Here is a 21,679-nt window from a genome sequence, read left to right as displayed (position 1 = left end):
ACCCGGCCTTGCACTTATTTTGGTTTTATTCTACTGCTGCCTAACTTTTCATATATAAATGTTACAATGAAAAATGCTGCAAGCTTTTATGTCAGTATATCTATCCCCACATAATGCAGGGATGCTAATTAAATTACCTGAGAAAAAGAGCTCCAAATGAAAAGCCTTCCACATGCTACACTGTCATCTAGTACATCCTTCATGCCATACTTATATTCAAACCCCATCTTCATCAGCTTAGTAAAGTCACGTTTGGTTCCTTCTTCTGGTCCTTGAGTCAATCTGAAATGGAATTCAGTCATAAAATCTATGAAAATGGGAACATTGGCAGAGCCAAAAGTTCAAAACTAGACATATTTTTCATATAAGTTATGAAGATTGAAAATTAGGTTGGATCCCTTACTATTTTGCTATCTTCATATTGTATTCTAGGTAGTTTTCTTGGAAGTTGTTGGAATTTAGGAGGTGTGTGATGAGTGTTTGTGGTGGTACCGTTGTTGGTTTATGTGGTGAAGAGATTTCGAACAGTAGGACAATAGTTGAACAAAGTAATTTTATTATATTTGGAGAAGAATAGTATATAGTTTGGTGTAGGCTAATTGGCCTCCTTCTTAGCTTATTGACTTATTGGCTTATTGGCCACCACACTTGATTTAGATTAGTTTGGCTATTTGGCCCTAGCTTGAGCTCTTGTCTTCAAGCTTCTTCCATAGGTTGGGTAGCTCACATGTAGCTCTCTCGTGGATTGGGAGTTGTAGTGGTTAACTCCCACCACCTTTAGTTGATTAGCTAGATATCTAGCTTTATTGCTTAGTTTCCTAGCTTTTTTAGCTTAGGATTTTAGGTAGCTCTTGGCTCCCTTATAGTTTGGGAGTTCTTTTTGTTAGCCTCCATATTGCTTTATTGCATTGCATGCCTATTTGTAGGCATTCTTTGCCGACATCACCAAGTCCACCAACTTGGCTTCTTTTTCTCCAGCCGTGTGTGGCTTCATCTAGAATATTTTATATTGTACAATATTATTTTTGTGGTTATTGTTTAGCCATCATGCTCCACCACCATAGTCTAGCAACATGAGTGTTCTTGCTCTAGAGAGTTCTTCCAACTTCAATTCTCTTTGTCTAACTGACATAGTATGTTCTCCATAACTCTAGAACAATCCTTGTATTCATGATTCTTCTAGAACTGTGTAAAACAAAAATGGACATTATTTTTCAACAGAAGTAAATTGCAATTTCTTTGATAGTGGGACTGGAAACTGCACAGCAGAATCTACCTCTCATTGATGAATGTTCCATGCGGAAGATAGGCGCTTGGCAGACATCTTCAACGTGTACAAGGAACCGAACCGGTAATTTCTTGCAGTAATTTTAGTGCATTGTAAGAAGGCAAGTCCCTAGTAAGTTGTGATAGAACTACTCCCACGCTTCCAGGCAAATATGAAAGAAGAGTTTCTCCTCCCACCAAGCCACAAGGAAGTGTTACCACTTCCAGTTTACCACCATCAAAGTCATTACAGCTCAGCACTGCTTTCTCCGCTAATGTCTTTGATTTGATATAGTTCTTGAACACTTTCACATTAAAATCAAACACAGTGATTAAAATTTTAATCATATATAATCATAGAGCACTACAAATTAAGTCTTTAATTAGTTGGAGAGTAAGACAGTGAGAGCAAGAAAAGGTACCATTAAAAAATCAGTTGCACTAGTAAATGAGACATCAAGAGCTGTCCAACATGATTCATCAAGCAGGGTTTGAATCCAATCCGCAAAAAAGCTTGTGGTGTCGATCAGCCGGTGTTTGATCGAATGCAAGAATCAGCAATGTTCCTCACCCCAGCAACAGCAGCTTCAGCTGTGTCCTTGTAGTGCATATTCAAATGTCCAAATATTCAAGTTGAGAGACTGACTGGCTGACCTGAGAGCTTTTGGGGTTATGTTGCATTGGAGTGGCCACATGAAAAACAAACTCACACCCTTCAATGGCTGGTTCAAATTCATTGGGATCATATATATCTGCCTGGAAGAGCAATAACTTGCTCAGAGAGAGAGAGAGAGAGAGACCCAAGTTCCTCAAAGTGGTACGGACAATATGGCCCTTCTCTAGAAGCTTTTAAACAATAGAACAACCAATGTATCCAGAAGCCCCTGTAACACTAACTCTGTAAATTTTGTTCTTCTCCATTGTTGTTGCCCTGCTTATTTGTTCGGATTAATCGATATTATTTTCTAACCAGTCATATGTAACAGCATGTATGGTTAGAACTAGGTGGTCCACGCAGAGAATCAGAAACAGAGGAGGATGAGGTGCTCAGTGTTAGCAATATTGGCATCTTGTGTGAGTGTCACCTTGTGAAACACAAAGACATGAAACACAAGACAACCCTTGTCTCATGGCACTTGTCTCATTCCTTGTTTTAGGGAATACTTTTCTTGAGCAATGTAATCCTTGTCTTAGGGAATGTTTCATGGAATGTCTTAGGGAATGTTTCATGGAATGTTTTAGGGTTATTACATGTATATATGTTTTGATGTGTAATAGAATGAACATAAGTTGAAATCAGAAAATATGCATAGCTTCCAAAATTCTCTACACTCTCAATTATCTCTACTCAACCTTCAATATTTCTTCCTAATTTGACATGGTATCAGAGCAGCGATCTTGCTGACTCTAGTCTTGAATCGTTGCTGCAATCATGGGAGAAAACGACTTCTTTCCCACTGAAAGTAGCACCACCGACCCGGCTACTCCTTCTACCTTCACAGAATTTTCTACTCAAATGGCTGAGTTGATGAAGATACAAGCATCAACATCGACTACGACTCCGACTCCGACAATTACCTACGAAACCTCCTCTGCACAAATTGGCATTAAATTGGATGGCTCCAACTATGCCTTATGGTCTCAAGTTATTGAGATGTATGTTGCTGGCAAAGACAAGCTGGGATATCTCACGGGTGAACTCCCAGCACCTTCTCAGACAGACTCTACATTCAACCGATGGCGGACAGAAAATGCAATTGTGAAAGGGTGGCTAATCAACTCCATGGAGCCAAGGTTGATTGGCAACTTCATTAGATTCCCGACGGCCAAATGAGTATAGGATGCAATAGCCACAACTTACTTTGATGGCACTGACACCTCCCAGGTGTATGACCTTAAAAGGCGAATCTCCCGTATGCGACAAGGGGGAGGCTCGATTGAAACTTACTACAATGATCTCCAAGGCTTATGGAGAGAAATCGATTTTCGTCGCCCAAATGAAATGAAGTGTGAGCTGGATATCAAGAAATACTATGATATCATCCAAGAAGATCGAGTTTATATTTTCTTGGATGGTTTGGATGACCGACTTGACAAAGCCCGAAGTGATGTGCTCCAAATGAGTCCATTCCCTACAGTAGAGCAAGCCTATGCTCATGTTCGACGAGAAGATATTCGACAAGCTGTGATGTTAGGAGCTCCAACACCAACCGGAGTAGGATTGGCAACAAAAGGAACATACCGACCCTCTCGCCCAACTCCAACCCCAGTTGCTGCTTCTCTCCAACTACAAACCACTACCAACAAGACGACTACTCCACCACCTTCTCGACCCAAGGCTCCCACAGATGGGAATGGTTGCACTCACTGCGGAAATCCAAAACACACTCGAGAAACCTGTTTTAAATTACATGGCTATCCAGAGTGGTGGGAGGGTCTCAAGGCTCGTAAACTTGCTGCTAGAGGAACGGGTCGTGCTGCCCTTGTCACCATGGACTCTCCGATAACATTAATTCCTCATGAAGAATCTACCTCAGCACCAGAAAAGAACTCTTCATCTTTTAGTGACTCAGGTAACTGCGGATATGTATTTCATACATCATATACAAGTGACCCCACATGTTGGATTATTGATTCAGGAGCCACAAATCATATGACGTTCGATCCAACTGATTTTCTAAGTACAACTACACCACAACGAACAAGTATTGCCAATGCAAATGGTGTTACCTCTCCCGTGGTCGGTGCTGGAACCATTGGCCTCTCTCCATCCCTTACTCTTCAAAATACTTTGCTTGTCCCATCATTGTCTAATAAATTGATGTCTGTTGGCCAAGCTACTGAGCAACTAAATTGTTGTGTACTCATGTATCCCGACTTCTGTTTATTTCAGGATATTCTCACCAAGGAGATCATTGGTCGTGGTACTAAGAGAGGGGGGTTGTACTATGTGGATGATTTCAGTATGGGAAAGGCACATAATGTGAAGCACTCATCGACTTGGAAGGATCGACAACTTTGGCTATGGCACCGACGTTTGGGGCATCCGTCTTTTGGCTATATGAGACATCTATTTCCAGATTTGTTTTCAAATTCCTGTACCACTGATTTCCAATGTGATACTTGTATCTTGGCCAAGAGCCACAGAGCCTCTTATCCATTAAGTACAAATAAAAGTGTTGCTCCATTTGCTTTGATACATTCTGATGTTTGGGGTCCTTCACCTATCTCTACAACTTCTGGCTTCCGGTGGTTTATTACCTTTGTGGATGATTGTACCCGCATGACTTGGCTCTTCATAATGAAAAATAAAACTGATGTGTTCCCTATATTTCAGTCATTTCACAAGCAAATTGAAACTCAATTCTCTACCAAGATTCAAGTCCTTCGTTCTGACAATGGAGGTGAATATATCAACCATGATTTTCAGACCTACTTCCAAATGCATGGCATCATCCATGAGAACACTTGTCCTCAAACTCCTCAACAGAATGGTGTTGCGGAAAGAAAAAATCGACACCTCCTTGAAACAGCACGAGCTCTTTTGATTGGAGCTCATGTTCCTCGCCACCATTGGGATGATGCTATAGTCACTGCGGTCTACCTCATCAACCGAATGCCTTCCAAAGTTTTAGACTTCCGGACTCCACTACAAGCACTTGCCCAACATGGGCCCTTGCCCTCTGTTTAGATGCTTCCGCCCCGAGTCTTTGGTTGTGTGGCATTCGTACACCTCCATAAGAATCAACGTGGCAAGCTTGATCCATGTGCTATCATATGTGTTTTTGTAGGCTATGCTGCCCATCAGAAGGGATATCGATGCTATCACCCCTCCAGTCGTCGTACATATGTCACTTTGGATGTCACTTTTATGGAGTCGGAAATGTTTTTTCATGATCCGATGTCCAACTCTCCGCCTCACAGAGACATACAAAGAGAACCACTGGGAAAGGAGGCCCTAGAAATTCAAGAACTTGAAGATTGGAGCAAAACGGATCCCAAAAGTCCAGAAGAAAATGTAATCTGCCCAAAAGCGACCAGTCGCCAGGAGCCTAGCGACCGGTCGCATAGAAATCCTGAAGGTGAAAATCGATTCTGCCCAGAAACGACCGGTCGCCAGGAGCCCAGCGACCGGTCGCTTCCAAGCAGTGAAGCTGAGCATCGAATCTGTCCAGAAACGACCGGTCGCCAGGAGCCCAGCGACCGGTCGCTTCCAAGCAGTAAAGCTGAGCATCGAATCTGTCCAGAAACGACCGGTCGCCAGGAAACCAGCGACCGGTCGCTCCACAGCAGAGAGCACAATATTTTTTCATACTTTGCCGACGATGATGACGAAGACCCCCCTCACATCTCAGTACCAGCTGATCAATCTCCTGAGAATACTCCTGAGGTACGTGATTCTACTACATCTACTGTTTTAGTTGATGAAACTGTTAGATATCAATTACCCAATAGACAGAACCGTGGAAAACCACCAATTCGGTATTCACCGGAGAATGGCAAAGCATCGAAGTATCCAATTGCAAACTATGTTTCTGCGGAAAAATTATCTGCAGCCCTCCAAGGCTTTGTACACCAGTTATCCGCAATTCATATTCCAACCAAAGTGAGTGAGGCATTGAAGGATCCAAAATGGGTTCACGCCATGAAGGAAGAGATGCATGCTCTGGAGAAAAATCACACATGGACACTGGAGAATTTACCTCGAGGAAAAAGGACTGTCGGATGCAGATGGGTTTACACCTTGAAATACAATGCTGATGGGTCAATTGAACGTTACAAAGCACACTTGTGGCAAAGGGATACACGCAAACATATGGTATTGACTATGAAGAAACCTTTGCCCCGGTTGCAAAACTTAACACTGTTCGAGTGCTATTGTCCCTTGCAGCAAATCTTGATTGGCCTCTCCACCAATTTGATGTGAAGAATGCCTTTCTCCATGGAGAACTCACAGAAGAAGTCTACATGGATATCCCACCAGGATATGTTACATCTATTCCTGTTAATGTGGTGTGCAGATTACGAAATGCATTATATGGATTGAAGCAGTCTCCCCGGGCATGGTTTGGGCGTTTCACCTTGGCAATGAAGACTTATGGTTTTAAGCAGAGTAATTCTGACCATACTCTGTTCTTAAAACACAAGGGAGGAAAGGTAACAACTCTTATCATTTATGTCGATGATATGATTATTACTGGGAATGATAAGCAGGAAATTTCTCAACTCCAACAATGTTTAGCAAAGGAGTTTGAAGTGAAAAATCTTGGTGGACTCAAGTACTTCTTGGGCATTGAAGTTGCTCGATCAAAGCAAGGCATTTTCCTCTCACAAAGGAAGTATGTTCTCGATTTATTGGCAGAAACGGGAATGTTAGATTGCAAACCTGTGGACACTCCAATCGTTCAGAATCACCGCCTTGGGGAATATCCCAATCAAGTACCCACTAACAAAGAAAGATATCAAAGATTGGTGGGACGACTGATCTACTTATCCCATACCCGACCCGACATTGCGTATGCTGTAAGTGTTGCTAGTCAGTTTATGCATTGTCCAAGTGAAGATCATATGGATGCGGTTCTTAGAATTCTTAAATATTTGAAGTCCGCACCGGGTAAAGGACTTCTGTTCTCTAAAAATGGTCATCTGAATATCGGTGGCTATACAGATGCAGATTGGGCAGGGAATATCACTTATCGACGATCAACATCAGGGTACTTCACATTTGTTGGTGGTAACTTGGTTACTTGGAGAAGCAAGAAACAGAATGTTGTTGCTTTGTCTAGTGCAGAGGCCGAATTCAGAGGAATGACCAAAGGAATTTGCGAACTCCTTTGGTTAAAGAAATTGCTTACAGAGATTGGATATGCACCTACAGTAGGAATGCATCTACAGTGTGATAACAAGGCTTCAATATCCATTGCACACAATCCAGTCCAACATGATCGTACTAAACATGTTGAAGTGGATCGACACTTCATTAAAGAAAAACTTGACAATAAAGAAATTCAGCTTCCGTTTGTCAAGTCCGAAGACCAACTGGCCGATATTTTGACAAAAGCAGTTTCTAGCAGAGTATTCCACAACTCACTGATCAAGTTGGGCATTGGTGATATCTATGCACCAACTTGAGGGGGAGTGTTAGCAATATTGGCATCTTGTGTGAGTGTCACCTTGTGAAACACAAAGACATGAAACACAAGACAACCCTTGTCTCATGGCACTTGTCTCATTCCTTGTTTTAGGGAATACTTTTCTTGAGCAATGTAATCCTTGTCTTAGGGAATGTTTCATGGAATGTTTTAGGGTTATTACATGTATATATGTTTTGATGTGTAATAGAATGAACATAAGTTGAAATCAGAAAATATGCATAGCTTCCAAAATTCTCTACACTCTCCATTATCTACTCAACCTTCAATATTTCTTCCTAATTTGACACTCAGTAGTTAATTGTTCTGTAAGTTGTCTAGTCCAGAAAAAGTTGCCAATGTCACCACCACGGCTCTAATATTATGGTGCTCCATATGATAATGCTACTACTTCTTGAAGGTCTTTCGTCCACATATACAAATATAGATGATAACATAACCCTTCCCTTGCCCAACCAAATTAAAAAAACAGGGTTTTTTTTTCATAAATGGTTCACTTTTAAAAGTTCTCGAGTTCGAGCCTTGTGAATGGAGCAACCATCATTGGGAGAGCTTGCCCCCCAAATGGGATCCGACCCAGCTCGAGGAATTATTCCTCGCCTAAATGCAACCATCATTGGGAGAGCTTGCCCCCCAAATGGGATCCGACCCAGCTCGAGGAATTATTCCTCGCCTAAATGCAGGGGATACCTTGGATTCATCCAAAAAAAATTAGGAAATCAATGATGTATCTTGGGTGAACCGAGACTTTAACAAAAGTACTACCAATAGTGACTAAATTGATATGTGGATCAAAAGATTAACGACTTACATTAACTGATTAATTGAGTTGAGGGTTTGAGAATGAAGAATTTCAACAAATTCAGGGACCAATAAAAACGAGAAAACAAAACACAAGAAAGGCCAGATAGCTGTCGATTATCTTCATTCAATTTTATTTTCTCAGTCTATTTTTCATAATTGAGTCAATTGACTGGTGATTCCCTTCATCTTTATTTTCATTTGTTTTCCTCTTTTACGCTTCTATAAAAATGACATGTCACTTTTTGCCGTGCATACATAATACAATTGTGATAGCGCAAAGCTGACAAAGATTCACCAACAAAATTTCAAATTTGAACCAATGTGTAAAGTTACAATCACTAATCTTAATTCTTACTGATCTTGGGTTGCCGCACATTGCTTAAACCTAGTGATCTAAAACTAAGTAGGGCAACCATGTTACCATATGAGATTACAAGTCATGTTAAGTATAATATCTTGTTGAAGCTAAGGGCTTGATAACGAGGTTTAGAGTGAGGGTTTAGGGTGAGGTGTTACTATATTATGTGCCAGTGATGAATTATACAACGGAGTTTAATGTATGATAATCATTAAGGGGGGTTTATTTAATTGGGATTTTAAATGATTATTTTGGGATAAATAAGTCATGTGGTATTCAATTAAGACTTTTAAATAATCTAAACAAGTCTTGTGGTATTCCATTAAGACTATTAGGATTTTAAAATGAGGGTGTCAAAATCTAGTGGTATTCAATCAAGACTTTAAACAAGTAACAAAAAGTCTTATGATATTCAAAATCTTGCTAATTTCAAAGGATTTTTTAAAATGTGAGATTGTGTGAGATTTTTTTGTGGGAGATATAAATAGCAAGCTCTATCTCAAATCCCATCCTAACCCATTAGACTTTTCACGTGAGATTTTTTTAAAATTCTTTCCTCACCTTGACCTCCACCCAAGCAGTTGTGCATTGGGTATAAACCATGGCGACCAAACCACCAATAACAACCACTAGGTATAAGTAATGTTGTTTCCTCACATGAAGACCAAACCACCTTCAAAACTAGAGTTACCTGCTGTTGGGGTATAAGCTTCTAGTAATCCATTAAAAAAATCCTATAAGTAATTATATTATGCTTAAATCTGCAAGACTTTTTAATTCCAAAATAGTCTTTTAAAATCTCAATTAAATACATCCCCTTAAAACAACAATCGTCAAATATCATATAGACTAGGAATAGATGGATCACATAATCTTACAAGGCACAGGTATTTGAATATTTGAAACAACAATCATCAAATATTTTATGATGGCGGAGTGGGGACGATGGCCACATGGGGTGGTGGGTTGAGTTTTTGCTAGGTGTGTAATTCCATGGTTGGTTTAATTTGTGTGGGGTTTGTGTTTGCCTAAGTATTCAAGGAAGATTTTTGTTGACCGTCGGATAGGGGTGTTAAAGGTATTTTCATGATAGATACCAAGACTTTTATTCTCCATCAGTTTGATTTGATAATCCCAAGGCTAATTTAGTCATCTGCTCTTGTGAGAAAGTCCCCCCACTCATTATAGCATTTCCTCCGAAAGACCAAAATCAACTAAGTTAAATGTATCGGATTATAATATTCCCTATGAATATTCCCTATGAATATTTTCAGATAAAGGCCAAGGAAACCACACATGTTCATTTCATCCGTAATGAAACCATTATTAATGGACACATTAGCTAGGTTACATTAGATCTTGAGGCCCTTCCATATCTGAGCCACCTCAGCAAGTGACTTGGTTGAAGACCCTTCTTGGGTCAAAGCCACTCTGGCTGCCTCTTCAAGCTCTTTCATTTTGCTCCTTAGCAATTTCCCTTCATCTCCTTCAATCAGTGCCCTAACATTCTTTGCAATATCTTGCCTCTCCACTATGCCCTTCTCATTCATTTGCACCTCCAAAGCAACCTTCAAACCATCAACTAGTTGCACCTTCTTTATCTTCTGCTTTGCAATCAAAGGTACACCGTGCTCAATGCTCTCCAATGTTGAGTTCCACCCGCAATGGGTCAAAAACCCACCCGTTGACCCATGACTCAACACTTGGACTTGTGGGGCCCAAAATGGGACCACTAGGCCTACCTCTTTGGTCCTCTCCAAAAACCCATATGGTAGAAAACCACAAGGGTCCTCAGTGCCTTGGATACTAAAATAACTTGTACTTTTTAGATGTCTCATTTGGGCTCTTAACAACCCAAATAAACCTCTGCCCACTTGATTCAAGTCCCAAGGCTAATTCAGTCATTTGTTCTTGTGAGAAACTCCCACCACTCCCAAATGAAACAAACAATACTGACCCATTGGGCTGCTTGTCGAGCCACTTCAAACACTCATTCTCTTCCAAACCATCAACTGAATCGGTCTTTATCACCGGTCCAACCGGGTAAACCGGTGGAAAACCTTCTCCATGCTCCTTGAAAGCTTTGAAAGCACCTGGTTCCAAGTCCACAAAGCTATTGACCATGATCCCAGCAGCTGACCTAAACTTCTTGCAAATCTGAACAATCGCTTCATAGGCCTCATTGGACCGGTACTGAACTGAGTCCGGGAAATCCCGACCGTGAAGGTGAACACAACCCGGAAGTTGGACCGGTTCAGGCAAGTCCCTATACTCACAAGTAGTGGTCTCGTGAAGGAGTGGGAGATGAAATATAAGCCACAAGCCAATAGCTGAGGGGGAAAAATGTAAGGGGACACTTGGAATTCATTGGCCACATCAAAGGCGTCCACGCCAAAAACATCAATAACAAGTGCCACTAGCCGAGTTGACTCAGCCAGGACTTTAAACGAGTCGCGTAGAGCCGAGAGGGACCGAGTCAAGGTGAGGGCGATTTTGGTTTCGACCATAATGTCCTCAGGGAGGTCATGGAAGCTCACAGGAGGGAGGAAGATGTGTGATATGGCTTGGGGATCTAGGGCTTCAAGGACTTTCTTTTGAGGTGCCAAGTGCGACCCGTCATTTGGGATGATGAATGTGAAGGTGAAGCTACAGTGGACGAGGAGTCGTTTGGCTAGTTCGGCGAGGGAGATGAGGTGGCCTATGCCTGGGCTAGGGACAATGGCGATGTGGGGTGGCTTGATCAGTTTGTTGTGGTGTTGGTTGTCCAATTCCATGGCGGTCAAATGAAAACTGTGAAGCTTTTGGTGTTTAGGGAATGAAAATGGAAGAAGAAAGAAAAGTATACTTGGGTTTGGTGGTTTGAGAAGGTACTTAATGAAGATTGAGATCACTGTCTGTCGAGAAGAGGAGGAGGGTGTTGAAGTATTTTCATGTTGAGAAAGAACCTTGGTGGTGATAAGGTCGTGGGACTTACGACTGAGAATGGCTGGCTTTCCTTCTCTTTTAATAAACTTTTTATGACATAAAGTAGGTCACGTTACTCACTGATTTAATAAATAATGTTTGGCAAATAATAAATGTGATTAGTATATTTTAAACATATATTTTACTTATCAATAGAAGAAGATGAGTATATTTTTGCTCACCAATTTAACTCTAAGTGTACTCTCACCATCTTTCTCAACATTTGACATGTGTCATTTGGCATAATCATAGTTAATTATTTACTTTGTATTTATACAACCATGGTTATATCAATAGACACGTGTCAAATATTGAGAAATGTGATGAGGGTATGCATTGGGTTAAAGTGGTGAGCAAAAATATACCCGAAGAAAATAAGAAATGATTTACTTTTGCTTTTGAATTTGTCATTTCGTGTATCATTCGACATCACCACTCACATCATGCATATGTACTCTGTAATATTACTTAATACATGTAAGAGCTTTTGCTCCGCATAGAGTGGTCAAGCAATCAAAGGCACACCATGCTCTCTAATGTTGAGTTCCATCCACAATTGACCTGTGACTCAACATTTGGACTTCTGAGGCCTAAGGTGAGACAACTAGACCCACCTCCCTGGTCCTCTTTAGAAACCCATTTGTTAAGAACCCAAATAAAATAATTTGCATTTTTAGCTGTCTGATTTGGGCTCTTAACAACCCAAATAAACCTCTGCCCACTCAATTCAAGTCCCAACGCTAATTCAGTCATTTGCTCTTGTAAGAAATTACCCCCTCCCAAATGAAACCACCAATATTTTTATCATATTAAATTCTTAGAAGAGTAGCCAAGCTTCACACCAAGCCCATTATAGCATTTCCTCCGAAAAACCAAAATCAACTAAGTTAAATGTATCGGATTATTATAGCTAGGAATTTTGAAAATTAGGATTGACCAACTGTACCTCCCATCCCAAGATAACACTAAAGATTTATATAAATTAAACAAAAAATATAAGAAAACATAAACAACTAAACCACATGGTGAGTCTACGAATGAATATAGTTAATGTACATGATGAACACATGAACATAAAAAAATTACTCTCCTTTCATCCATCTACCATTTTCAAGCGGTGAGTCTACAAATAAAGTTAACGTAAGTGATTTTGTTTGGTAGCTACCCATCTCTGCATGTCAAAGTTGTGCAGTAAAATTTCGCTTTTAAAAAAAAAAAACAGACAAGGTAAAATTCTTTCTTTTTGTTTATATATTTGCACATATACAATAACGTGTTTATTTTCTATTTCAGATATTGCTTGCAAAACAAGTATACAAATCACACGTTGACAAAGTGGCTAGATCTTCACAATAAAGCACCATCACAAAGAGGAAAAAGTGAATATTTCTCTTCTCCTCATAGATCTATCAATGGATGAGTCCCCAAATAGCTCTTTTGCAAACAAGAAAAGACCACCAAGAAGGATGTGGCAATTGTAATAGATTCGTGGGTGACAATTGGTAGAAATAATTTGGTACAGAAGTTTTGGTGGGAGAAATTAGTAGAGTTTATAAAGAACTTTAATTTCTTGCACGTGTTTTTCCCTTCGAAGAAAATTATTTTGAATTATTTTACTTGGAGAAAATGCAGCCTTGAATAATGCATACAAATAGTTAAATAAAGTATTTCTTATTTGCTTTGTGAGAAATTCGAAACCTTGAAAGAATAAAACAATTTTGTTTTTATTTTTTCAAAGCCATTAAAACCAGAAGAAAAAAAATAATTAAACAAAGAAACCAACATGGCAATGGCTCCTTCATTTCAGGAAGAAATATCCTAGTAAAAGAAGAGGAATGCTAATCACAATCTTCCTTATAAATAGTCCCACAATCTTCATTTGTTTTTCAGTCCCACAATATCTTCCTTAAATACTGAAGGCAAACACAAAGCCAATTCATTACACATTTCCTAACGTTATATACAACAAACCAAATTACACCCACCATGGATTTCAACATCCAGCAAACGCTCAAACCACTCCATGTGGCCATTGTCCCAACTCCAGGACTAGGCCATCTCATTCCCCTCATCGAGCTAGCCAAACGACTCGTCGTCCACCACAACTTCGCCGTCACATTCATCATCCCAAATGACGGGTCATCCATGACGCCCCAAAAGAAAGTCCTTGAAGCAGTTAACCTTCAATCCATATCATCCACCTTTCTCCCTCCCATAGACCTCGATGACCTCCCCAAGGACGCTCAGATCGAAGCACAAAGCATACTCACCATGACTCGATCCCTCTCCGCTCTACGAGACTCTCTAAAGGTCCTAAATGAGTCAACTCGTGTAGTAGCACTTATAGTTGACGTTTTGGGCTCGGACGCATTTGATGTCGCCATTGAATGCAACGTGGCACCTTACTTGTTTTGGTCATCGAATGCAATGTCTTTGTCTTTTGGGTTTTATTTACCAAGCCTTGACGAGACCACTTCTTGTGCATACCAAGACATGCTTGAACCAATCCAGCTCCCCGGTTGCGTACCGCTCCACGGTAGAGATTTTCTGGACCCGGTTCATGATAGGAACAATCAGGGATACAAAGCCATACTTCGTACAAGCAAGAAGTTCAAGTTGGCTTCTGGGATTATGGTAAACAGCTTCATGGATTTGGAACCTGAAATTTTTAAGGCTTTGAAAGAAGCCCAAGTGTCACAAGGTTTTCCAGCGGTTTATCCAGTCGGACCGATGATTAAACCCAGTTCAACCTGTAAATCAGATGGAGAGCACGAGTGCTTAAGCTGGCTAGACAGTCAGCCACGTGGGTCCGTGTTCTTTGTAGCATTTGGGAGCGGCGGGACCCACTCACTTGAGCAGATGAAGGAGTTGGCTTTAGGGCTTGAAATGAGCGGCCAGAGGTTTCTTTGGGTTGTGAGGACCCCAAATGAGACAACTAAAAATGGTACTTATTTTAGTTCTGATGCCCAACAGAAGGACCCGCTGAGTTTTTTGCCTGATGGGTTTTTGGAAAGAACCAAAGGGGTGGGCTTAGCTGTACCATCATGGGCCCCACAAACCCAAGTGCTGAGTCACGAGTCAACAGGTGGGTTCTTGACCCATTGTGGGTGGAACTCAGCACTGGAGAGCATTGTGAACGGCGTGCCTTTGATTGCTTGGCCACTCTATGCAGAGCAACCCACGAACGCAGTTTTGTTGGCTGATGATATAAAGATTGCATGGAGGGTCAAGATGAATGACAAAGGCATAGTGGAGGCCCAAGATATTGCCAAGTATGCAAGGGGCTTGATTGAAGGAGATGAAGGGAGATTGCTAAGGAACAAGATGAAGGAGTTGAAAGAGGCAGCCAAAGTGGCCTTGAGCCAACAAGGGTCGTCTACAAAATCTCTAGCTGAGGTTGCTGAGATATTGAAGGGCAACAAGTGATCCATGCATGAAGCGCTTCAATCATATTTGGACACATTTCAACCTTTGTGTGCTTTTTTTAATAAAAACTTGCTTTGCTTTATTTTTATTTTTATGCAATTTGTGATGTAACAAGTCTTATCTTTGTATGTGTATGAACTCTCCGATTCCGGGTTAGTGTCTGTATCCAGATCTTGTAGTAGTATCTATGAAATAAATTACTGTTTTTTTTGGAGAAAAATATCGTTACTTATTTGTTGTGGTAACAAAACTTACGACAATGAGGTATTAGCGGAATTTAAGACCCTTTGAGTTCGTTATTTTGGATTGAATTTGCTTAGAATAAGAGAACATATAAAATTTAGATGCATATAATTTAAAAGATGTAAAGTGTTTTGCAATCTATGGACAATTGGTGGATGCTTTCTAACATAAAAATAGATGAGATATATCGTTGGCATTGTAGTAGGTGTACTTCTTTACTAATTGTAAGGGTTTTCCATTACAATTATATAGTTTTTTTTTTATAAAAAAAATACAAGTTATAGTCTAAATTACTTTAAATTAATCTAATATATGGGTAGGGGTACTTGCACTTTGGTGCAATGGGTCGAGCTGCCAACTGACCTAATTCGTGTCTGTATTATATGATAATCTTTTTAACTTTCAAGAAAGTGAATCCAATATACCCTACGTTTTCAACCAATATTTTTATCATATTAAATTCTTAGAAGAGTAACCAAGCTTCGCACCAAGCTCATTATAGCATTTCCACCGAAAAACCAAAATCAACTAAGTTAAATGTATCGGATTATTGTAGCTAGGTAGTACAAATTCCCTATGATTGACAAAACTGTCTTCTTCTTCTTCTTCTTCTTCTTCTTCTTCTTCTTTTTTTCTTCTTTTTTCTATTTTAATTTTCGCTTTTGAAAATTATGATTCCTCCCAAGATAACAATAGAGATTTATTTAAAACAAAAAATATATAATAAATAAAATAAAAACAACTAAACCACATGGTGAGTCTACGAATGAATACTGAATGTACATGATGAACATATGAACATACAAAAATTACTCTCCTCTCATCCTTTCAAGTGGTGAGTCTACGAATGAAGTCAACGTAAGTGGTATGTTTAGTAGCTGCCCATCTCTGCATGTCAAAGTTGTGCAGTAAAATTTCGCATTAATAAAAAAAAGACAAGGTAAAATTCTTTCTTTTTGTATATATATTTGCACATATGCAATAACGTGTCTATTTTCTATTTCAGATATTGCTTGCAAAACAAGTATACAAATCACACGTCCACAAAGTGGCTAGATCTTCACAACAAAGCACCATCACAAAGAGGAAAAGGTGAATATTTCTCTTCTCCCCATAGATCTATCGATGGATAGATTCGTCGGAATTGTGAATATTTCTCTTTTGCAAACAAGAAAAGACCACCAAGAAGGATGTGGCAATTGTGGATAGATTCGTCGGAATCTCATGTGACAAATTCAATTGGTAGAAATAATTTGGTACAGAAGTTTTGGTGGGAGAAAGTAGTTGAGTTTATAAAGAACTTTAATTTCTTGCACGTGTTTTTCCCCTTTAATCCTTGCACATGTTCTGTCCTTGTGTCTGTTGTTCCCTTTAACTCTAATAACATGTAGAGAACCAATGCATTTTGAATTATTGTAAGAAAATGATTTTGAATTATTGTACTTAAAGAATATGCAGCCTTTGAAGAATACATCCAAATAGTTAAATAAAGTATTTCTTATTTGCTTTGTGAGAAATTCTGTCACGACCCGATCCGATAATAAAGAATATTCCCAAATCAAGGTGCGTGAATTGAAAGAAATAAATAAAAAAAGACTGAAAAATTGGTTAAAATACATTATCATTATATATATAAAAATTATAATAATCTTACAAGTGTACACGATATAAATAAAATTTTATGATTCTAAAACTAATTCAACTTTTCTGGTTTCGATTTTGTCTTGCCAACTAATTGATCTGAATTCGAAAAACAAAAGAGGTGAGGGATGAGCAAACCACCGCTCAGTGAGTAGATGATGTAATATAGTCAAGCAATGTCATTTTACACACTCTAGAAAAATATAGTAAAAAGATACACAATCCAAATCATATTACATCATTACTTCATATCTTGGTTATCCTTCACAAATTGTACCCAGTACGTGACCCCTATTGGCCTCACTACCCTATGTTCCCGTCTGGTACATTTATTCGAATACCCCGTCACTGAAGTTCTCATGTTCCATCAATAACACACACTTCACAAAAACTCTAAATAATATATGTAGTGTGAAATATTGCACAAATTAGACATGCTTGACCTGAAAATAGAGAGAGATTTGTAAATAGATTAAATCCATGGTAATCCATGATTTTCACATTTATCACAAAATAATAACTTTTAGAACACATTACATAACCCACTCACCATAATAAGTATGAAATATTGCAAGACAAACACACACACACTCTTCATCTTGTTTCTTTTTCTTCCTTCTCTATCTCTCTCTCTCTATCTCTCTAACACTACTTCATGGTAGAAATCTATCTTAAAGGATCGGAATGAATGATTGAAGTAAGGAAGCATGACACTTATAGGAGAGGATATGCATGCACCCAAATAATATTTATATATACAATATTTTAAATCACCAAATAGATAAGATAGAAATGTAAGGGAATAATGTGACTCATCCCCCTTTAGCCAATGATATCATAACACCACCACCAAAAGATAAGATAGAAAGATGAGGGAATAATGTGAGTCATCCACCTTTGGCCAATGATATCACAACATCATTTGTTACTAGCAGGCAAGGTGGCATGGAAATGATGATTTGATTAAAACCAATTCTAAGTCTCTACACATGGATAACAAGAATGGTATCATCTTTCAACTAAATGGATAATCTCATACTAGACTTAAGATTTAATAATATATAAATCTTCACAATAAATATTTAAATAAGAAAAATTCATATTAATAAATAATTATATATATATATATATATTTACAGATTCTCACAAATTCGAAGCCTTGAAAGAATGCAACAATTTTATTTTTAATTTTTAAAAGCCATTAAAACTAGAAAAATAATAATAAACAAAGAAACCAACGTGACAATGACTGCTTCATTTGTGGGAGAAATATCCTAGTAAAAAAAAACCAATTTTCGTTCCAAAAAAAAAAGAGAGGAGAAAGCACATGGATTTTTGTGTTAAAAGAGAAGACGTTGGAATGGGTGGGAGGGTATTGTGGAGAGTTTCTCCCAACTAAAAATATTCTTAAAACATTAAATGTAAAGTTTCATTAAAAAAAGAAAGAATTAAATATGAAGTCAAAGTTGTTAGCAATTGACGTGATCAAAATTCACTTTATCATAATTTTTTACTGATTAGTATGATTTTTTTATAATTTGGGCACCTATATTGGGTATAATAATGAATCTCGAGATATTTAGTTATATACCCATTCTTAGCACTAGCAATATAGATAAACCATATACCATTTAATTTCTATAAACAAACCCAAAAAATACCCAATCTTACACGAAAAGGGGGTATATTTTTGCTCACCACTTTAACCCAAGGTGTAACCTCACCACCTTTCTCAACACTTGACACGTGTCCCTTAGCATAACCATAGTTAACTCTTAACTTTATATTTATGCAACTATGGTTATGTCAATAGACACGTGTCAAATGTTGAGAAGGGTGATGAGGATACACCTTATGTTAAATTAGTGAGCAAAAATGCTCCAACGAAAAGGTCATAAGATCCTCACCCCTTTTGTCAATTAATGCTTACGCGGAATGTCTTTCGTCCACATGACAAGATCACATATCATTCTTCTCATCACAAGAGTTGAAGTCTATAGGGTTAGCGGACCAGGTAGCTAAGCCAAGCCTGACCTAATTACACTTATTTTGGTTCACTGAATATGAAAGTACATTACCACTTAAGTTGTAGATGTCCATTTTTTCTGGGTTTGGTTTTATTCTACTGTTGCCTAACTTTTCATATATAAATGTTACAATGAAAAATGCTGCAAGCTTTTATATCAGTATATCTATCCCCACATAATGCAGCGATGCTAATTAAATTACTTGAGAAAAAGAGCTCCAAATGAAAAGCCTTCCACATGCTACACTGTCATCTAGTACATCCTTCATGCCATATATTTAAACCCCATCTTCATCAGCTTAGTAAAGTCACGTTTAATTCCTTCTTCTGGTCCTTGAGTCAATCTGAAATGGAATTCAGAGTCATAAAATCTATGAAAATGGGAACATTGGCAGAGCCAAAAGTTCAAAACTAGACATATTTTTCATAAAAGTTATGAAGATTGAAAATTAGGTTGGATCCCTTACTCTTTTGCTATCTTCATCTTGTATTCCAGGTAGTTTTCTTGGAAGTTGTTGGAATTTAGGAGGTGTGTGATGAGTGTTTGTGATGATACCGTTGTTAGTTTATGTGGTGAAGGGACTTAGGACAATAGGACAATAGTTGAACATAGTAATTTTATTATATTTGGAGGAGAATAGTGCATAGCATGGTGTAGGCTAATTGGCCTTCTTCTTAGCTTATTGGCCACCACACTTGATTTAGATTAGTTTGGCTATTTGGCCCTAGCTTGAGCTCTTGTCTTCAAGCTTCTTCCATAGGTTGGGTAACTCACATGTAGCTCCCTTGTGGATTGGGACTTGTTGTAGTGGCTAACTCCCACCACCTTTAGTTGATTAGCTACAGGGACAGACCCATTCCCAGGCTAACCTGGGCTATAGCCCAGGTGTCTTGATTTGTTTTAGCCTATTGTAATACTCCTAGCCCGCCCAAGCAAACCCCACACAACCTCTTGCGCTGAAAACATCCCTTAGCTAATGCACGCAGAGAAAAAAAATATATGAAGAAAGAGCCAACATCCCTGCTACACACCAATCAACCATGCCCTTCAATGCTTAATTAAAGCAAACCAAATTAATCTTCCATTTTTAATCTTCTTTTATTGTCTTAATTTGTTGATGTTGAAATTTAGGGACTTTTTAGAGTTTATGAAGTATCAATTAGGAATTTATAATTTTTTATTTAAAAAAATTCTATGTATTTTTTTTTTGGCTTGACCAAAACATTTGATTGTACAGGTTTTATAATTAAAAATAAACAAATGAAAGTAGGTCAGCCCCTTATAGTCCCCTAAAATTCCAATATATTTTTAATTATAATCATTCATGTTTTACGCCATAAAGCCTTAATACTAATAATTTCTACACTTTTGGAAAGAAAAAAATAGCTTCTACATTTGTAATTGTTTAATTAGTATGAGTTTATTTCTTTTGTTTGTTAGTGTGAGTTTTTGTTTTGGTTAATTAATATAGGTTTTGTGTTTTAAAAAAAAATTGGAAATCTGTACATATCGATCCCATTGATTATGTTCCTCTCTTTGAGGCTTGTACGTAAGGTAAATCTAGCCCACCATAATTTGAAATCCTGGGTCCATCCTTGATTAGCTAGATAGCTAGCTTTGTTGCTTAGTTTCCTAAATTTTCTAGCTTCGGATTTTAGGTAGCTCTGGCTCCCTTATAGTTTGGGAGTTCTTTTTGTTAGACTCCACTTTGCTTTATTGCATTGCATGCCTATTTATAGGCATTCTTTGCCGACATCACCAAGTCCACCGACTTGGCTTCTTTTTCTCTAGCCACAAGTGTGTGGCTTCATCTAGAATATTCTATATTGTACAATATTATTTTCGCTTTTTTATCACAAAACGTCCTTGACGTTTGCGAAACTATTAGATTGCATCCTTAAAGTTTTTTTGTATCACTCGTGGTCCCTAAAGTTAATATGGGTGCTCTTAAATAGTTCCTCCGTCAAAAAAATTGTTAAATCCCCATTTTATGATGGATATAATCGTCAAATCAACTCCCTTTTACCTCCTCACGCTTCAAATATATTTCCTCGAGGTCGTCGTCAACATCATCAAACCCATTTCTAGTCTTTTTCTGAGAAATGAGGTTTTTCAGTCGTGGGAAATTGGGCGGTAAAGCTTATCTGCAGAAGTGATTGAGAGAAGATGGATGAGCAAATGAAAACTATCGAAAAGGGGGAAAGGCTCCATCGTAATAAGGTAAGAATCTATTGAAGAATTTAATTTGTTTCATGTGGTTGGTGTATGTATTTATTATAGAAAGGCTTTGAAATAGGTACTGTTGGTTTGTCTTATGTATGTTATTAGGGCTTGAAATAGGTGATGAAGGAAAAAAGACTTCAATTGTTGGGATTGATTAAGTGTTTGTTCTGGCAGATCCTGACAAGCTTACTCTTGAGATTCATTATGGAGGTACACTAATGCAAGTTGCTGTCACAAAAGGGGAATATGAAGGGCAAAATGAGGGACAAGATGGGAATGGTACTAAAAATGGAAGGCAAATGAAGAGGGTGATGAAGAAGATGGAGGGAAATGGTTCCAAATTGGCGGCAAATGGGTCTGAGGCGTTGGAGAGGTCAAAAGGGATTGATCTGACGATTATATCCCTCATAAAATGGGGATTTAACGATTTTTTTGACGAAGGAACTATTTAAGAGCAATATTAACGTTTGGGACCACGAGTGATATAAAAAAACTTTAAGGATGCAATCTGATAGTTTCACAAATGTCAAGGACATTTTGTGATAAATTGTTTAGCCATCATGCTCCACCGCCAT

General features: G+C 38.5%; 2 pseudogenes; one reads left to right on the top strand and one right to left on the bottom strand.

Annotated features, from left to right (window-relative positions):
* Positions 1 to 9,855: 9,855 nt before the first annotated feature.
* On the bottom strand, positions 9,856 to 11,475 carry LOC110747351 (hydroquinone glucosyltransferase pseudogene; annotated as a pseudogene).
* Positions 11,476 to 13,530: 2,055 nt separating this feature from the next.
* Positions 13,531 to 15,135, top strand: LOC110747354 (hydroquinone glucosyltransferase pseudogene; annotated as a pseudogene).
* Positions 15,136 to 21,679: the final 6,544 nt, after the last annotated feature.

This window comes from Prunus avium, chromosome 5 (genome assembly GCF_965620075.1).
Source record: "Prunus avium chromosome 5, drPruAviu1.hap1.1, whole genome shotgun sequence".
NCBI lineage: Eukaryota > Viridiplantae > Streptophyta > Magnoliopsida > Rosales > Rosaceae > Prunus > Prunus avium.
Note: the sequence above shows the minus strand (reverse complement) of the source record. Positions and strands in the feature narration are given on the sequence as shown.